The sequence below is a fragment of the Diospyros lotus genome, chromosome 1, assembly GCF_014633365.1.
Source record: "Diospyros lotus cultivar Yz01 chromosome 1, ASM1463336v1, whole genome shotgun sequence".
Classification (NCBI taxonomy): domain Eukaryota; kingdom Viridiplantae; phylum Streptophyta; class Magnoliopsida; order Ericales; family Ebenaceae; genus Diospyros; species Diospyros lotus.
In genome coordinates, this window is record NC_068338.1 from 26,287,925 (window position 1) to 26,293,727 (window position 5,803).

Genomic DNA, 5,803 nt, shown 5'->3' on the forward strand with positions numbered 1-5,803 from the left:
CCCAAACCCATTGCTCAAATCCCCCAGACTCTTTCTCCCTCTTCTTGTATCTCTATGTGAATATGCTTGCTACTATATGTATGATATATATATATATATTATAACCATCCAATGTTACTGCCTCCAAATTGAAATTAGTATCGACTCCAAGTAGTGCTTCAGTCTATTAATTGCTTGCTAATATATATGGTCAACGAAAATTTTTGGGTTTCAATTTCCCATGGATTAGGATTAATTTGTTGATGTTGCAAGTAGTTGAGAGGGCTAGGTAGGGGTTGTCATAATTCATGTCCTAGAAAGTTAAAGATTAAGCTAATGTATCTAATATATAAGCGTAATTTATGATCTAATTTGTTTTAAATATGATGCATACATAGGATGACAGGAACTAGAATCTTAATTAAACTTGAATATTATTTTGTTTTTTTTAATAAAATAATAGTTTTTACCATATATATTTACTAATAAAATATAGAATTACGATTCAATTTTTTAAAAAATAAAATAACATTAAATTAAAAAAAAAAACTTATCAAACAAGAAAAACACTTAATCTAACTTGTGAAATTTCAATGATTTCAAGTGTATCTCCAATTTATCATTTTGATTATACATATATTATTTAGGGTTTAAGATTTATCATTTTGATTGTGTGTGTATATATATATTAATGTTTCGGTGCCATTGCTTTGAAAACTATCTTGTCATATGTCTTACGTTAATTTACCTTTCTTTAGTTGGAAAAACTTTTGAGTTTAGCCAGGCCACCATTTCTGGATCTGAAAAATCTCATGTTCCTTGGGCCTTTATCAAATGAAATTGCTATAGATAATGCGTTGTTTTGTGGTTCTCATGATTTTGCTCTGGGAAAATCATTAGGATTTATATTGCCATCTATTTAAGCATGCTTCAGCACCCAACTCATCTTGTCTGCAGCTGAAAAGTTTTATTTTGAATATTTGGTGGCACGGGTAAATCATAGGTAATTATATGTAAAGTTAGAAAGAAAAACACCCATAAAATAGTTTATTATCATAATAAAATGTTAATTCCTATTATAATAATTTGATAGTATTTTTAAACAAAACTCTTCATGTTGACTGACTCTAAAGAAAGAAATTAAAAGAAAAAAAAATTGAATTTTGGGTTGTGGCATATGGAGAGGCAAAAGGATTTGATAGTAATAATTTGATAGTACTTAATCTTTACTATTAGGGTTTTTAACAAAGAAACAAATTGTGATTTTTTTTTCTGTCCTGGCAACTAATTCTCTTCCTTACTGGTCTAAGTGTTAATATGTTTGTTTGGACAAATGTACCCATAGGGGTGCAATTTCCTGCCCACAATCCTATCTCAAGATATCAAATTTACCAATTCTTTCCCTCTCCCCCCCCCCCCCAAAAAAAAAAAAAAAAAACTCTTTTTCCCTCTATGTTGGCACATCAAGGCGCATATACCTTGGATTTCAGCCCCTTATTGCAACCTTTTATCTCCAATCAATGATGCACTATAACATGCTTTGAGTTGACATATTTTTTGTCAACTATCCCCTTTGTAAAACTATAAGGAATTCAAAATTGAAAAGATGAAGAAGCCCCATAGGCCCACCTCATACCTATGTGTCGCTAGACTATAGTTAAGCAATAGTCTCATGTTTCATGCTGCTTAACCTTCACTCTTCTCTGTTTTAGTCTATCTTTAGGAGTATGCCTCTTTTCTCCATTAACTGTTCCTTGCTCCCCACTATTGCCTGTGCATAACTAGAGCTCAATTTATTTGTAAGTAAAACCCTTATCCCAAATGATAAAATTTCTTATGATTAATAAGCTGGTTGCGCCTTCCTGGAAAAAAATAAATAAAATAATAATAATAATAATAAAAATGAAATAAAGAAAAAAAAAACTTAGCATTTTTTGTTATTGTTTCTCTTACAAATATATAGTTAATGGTTCATGCCAACCAATAATTTCCGATGCCTATTGTAATTTGTCAAACCAATAATTTCCAATGCCTTCCAGATCCACTAACCCGACTCGACCTGACTCAGATCCACCAACTCGACCCGACTCAGATCTATCATGCTAAGGTTCGACCCGTTTCGATGCGGTGCCTATAGAATTTTAAGAAGACAGTGTACCCCACGGTGCATTTTTGCTCCTTATTTTTGTCATGAGCAAGGATCCACTTATTTTGCTGCCATCCACAGTATTTTTGGTGCCAGAAATGCCTCCATCCTCCTGGCCTATCTTCCGGTAAGTGACCGGCTTAGAGCTGTTATGACACTCTTATTTGAAGCTTAAGCCTGGATTCAGGACACCATCTATGGTTGTGTATCCCAGATTTTTGCCCTTCAACAGCAGGTTAGTGATCTGCAAACTTATTGAGCTCTATTGCAGAATTCACTATTCGCACACTATTCTTCACATCCCCAACCTGTTCCTCAACCCGATCCAAACCCAAACTAGAGCTCAGATCTTCCCATCATTCTAGAAAATGCCTTGCTCCCTAGTTTTTCCGAGGCTATTTCTTTACCTTACCCTGATAACACTAGCGGTAGTCGGATGCCACTCCGGGAGGACATCGATGAGTTAGGACCCGTCGTGTTTGGAAACCATCATCGTCACTGAGCATCGGCAACATTATCAATTATATAGTTTGTGTAATACCCTAAATTTTATAAATAAATTTAATTAAGTTATGTTAAATGATTTATTAGGTGTATGTCATTAATTTTACCTAAAGTGTGATTATGAAAAATATAAATAAATATATAAATATGATTAAAAGGATTAAATGAAATCATAATATGATTTAAAATTAATGAAAATCATAATTTTTCTTTCGTATGTATGTCGTGTATATGTAAATATATATATATTAAAAAAATCCGAAAATCAAATTTTGCAGAGCAGTACCCGGCCAGAGCATGGCCGCGCCTACAAATTGTTTCTTAAGGGCAAATGAGGGGATTTAAATGCTGATATGATCGAGGAATGGCCTCTGGGACGCGTGGCCGTCGATGGGGAAGCAAAGCACGTTGAAAATGGGCTATAAATAGCCAAGTTCGCGCTGCCCAATCCATCCGAAAATTTCAAAGCCTAGATCAGTCGATTGGGAGTGATTTTGTGAGATTGGAGAGTGGGGTTCTGATCTTCAAGACGTGGGCTTCGTTTCTGGAGAAATTGGAGGCCAACGGAGCAAAGGAGAAGGCAAATCGAAGCGTCGCTGGAAAACGCGCGACTCGCCGGAGCCGAGGGATATTCGGCCAATTCGAGGTAAGTTCGATCCTATTTTTTTGTAATTTTTGTATCAATGTGTTCGTAATGTCGAGATCTAGAGATTAGGAGTAGAAAAATCGAGTTTAGAGGTTAAATGGCCGGCTGGCGGCGAAGCTCTCGCCAGAGAAGAAGAACCAGTCGGGCACGTGAGCTGCACGCGCCCACGAGTGGGAAGAAGGCGCGTGCGGCTCACGCGCCCGCTAGGAAAATTAAAAAAAAAAAAAAGAGTAAAATTTTGAAAAAAATTTATTAAATTTGAAATGTTGTTTATGGTATATTGGTAAAGCAATTTTCTGAAATTATGGTATATTGGTAAAGCAATTTTCTGAAAATGTCAAAATTATTAATTATTTAAGTGAATTTTTCTATTATAGAAATAAAGAAAAATAGAATTTTGATTCTGAAAATTCCAATAAAAATTTCAGAATGTTATAAGTGATATTTAAGAAATATTAGTGAAAATAAATTGAATAAAATGAAATATTAGGTAATTATTATGTAATTTAAGTAAATTTTTCTATTATAGAAATAAAGAAAAATAGAATTTTAATTCTGAAAATTCCAAGAAAAATTCCAGAATGCTAAGAGTATATTTAAGGAATATTGGTAAAAATAAAGTAAATTTTCATGAATCCTAGATAATTATTATGTAATTTCGGAAGAAATTAAGCTTAGGAATAAAAGAAAAATGGAAAGAAATTATGAAAAAACTAGCAAATGGTATTCTAAAAATAAATCTATGTTGTAGGGGTCCTTGTGAGCAAGGAGATTAAGGGATAGCCGCTTGGCACGTAGTTTGAGACAAATTAGCTGTAAGTATGCTGCTTGAATTTAATACAGTTATAAATGTAAATGCTTTTATCATATTGGCATGCTATGATATGAAACCATCATGTAAACTGCATCAACGGCATGACTATGAAATGCATACATGCACAATGATACTGTTGATCACACGCATATGAGGCCGTAGGGAGTACGAACTGACACCGCTGGCCTATCAAGGGTGCACCCATACACCCCGGCTTCGAAGAGATGGCCGCTAAAATGATAGGCAGCATGAGGGATGTAGTTGACACCTACGATGAAAGACATTGCATACACTCATAGCATTGCATTTGGTATTCTTACTTAGATGATTCATCATCTAACATGGGTTCGCCCCTGGAACATTCAACGTTCCAACCGGGACTTGCAGAGATGATTCAGAGAGTGGTGATGTGTAGTGACACGAGACATCAAGATGCGAGTAAATGTAACATGATTAGTTTAAGATTTATGTATATTGTCCCATCATCAAATGCTTTATGTAATAACTTGTATTAAATGCCATGTATAATTATTAAATTATGCATTACCATGAGCAGGTTCGATTCAGCTTCCGCTTTGCATTTATTTCTAGTCTAGATATCTCATCTGGCACTAGACACGGTCTTAGGGAATTTTAAAATAATGTTCAAAAAAAAAAAATTTAACCAAATTTCCTAAGGCATAACATGCCCAAGAAGACAGGCTGTTACAGTTTGACTTTTTCTTTTGAGTAATTGTATGGCTTGATCTCCTGTAACTGTATTAAACATTTTGAATGAGTATTATGTTTTGAGTATTTTATGTGATTAATTGAAAGTTTTTAAAGTTATATATTGTGTGCTTTATAAATTTGATTATTTAATAAATTATAAATATTTAATATTAATATAATATTAAAAATATATACATTTTAAAGTTAGTGAATTTTGTAATATTTTTCCCATTACAATAATAAAATATGAATAAATATTGAAAATGAAATTTGTTTTATGTGTTTTGAATTTGGATTTTGTTTTAAATAAAAACACTCGAAACAACTTTTTTGTAGTGAATAAAAAATTTGATTAATTATTTTTTGTATATTACAAGAATTGTTGTGACTAGATAAATAAAATTACTCAAAATATCCAATTATTTGAATAAAAAAATGATTAATTATCTAGAGTTAAAAAATATATAAATTTACAATTTAATTTGTCTGAAGACATTAGTATATCTATATATTTTTTTAATTCAAAAACTACACCATCGCTATTTAAGTGGATTCATTTTATTAGTTTAAAATTACATAATTAAGTGTATTAAGACTAAATCATGTTAAATTTATATATATATATATGTTTTAATGTGCAACTCTTTTTAATGATTCTTTTTTAATCCATAAAATTATACATTTAATGATAATTACCATATATCACATTTAGTGATGGCCAAGTGTGGCCGTCACTATTGAAGGTGGCACATTTAGTGACGACCGCGTGTGGCCGTCACTATTGTGCCTCCATCTGTGACCAAGGTTACCCGACCCTCACTGAAGGTGGGACATCTATTTTCAATGTCCCTACCCATCTTTCCTTTAAAAAACAAAAAAACAATAAACTAACTATTAGCTACGTTTTAAAAAATGTAGCAAAAAAAAAAAAAAGAGAAAATCAATCGACGTGACTATAGCTACGTTTTCTAAAATGTAGCTAAAATAAAAATCAAACCACAGA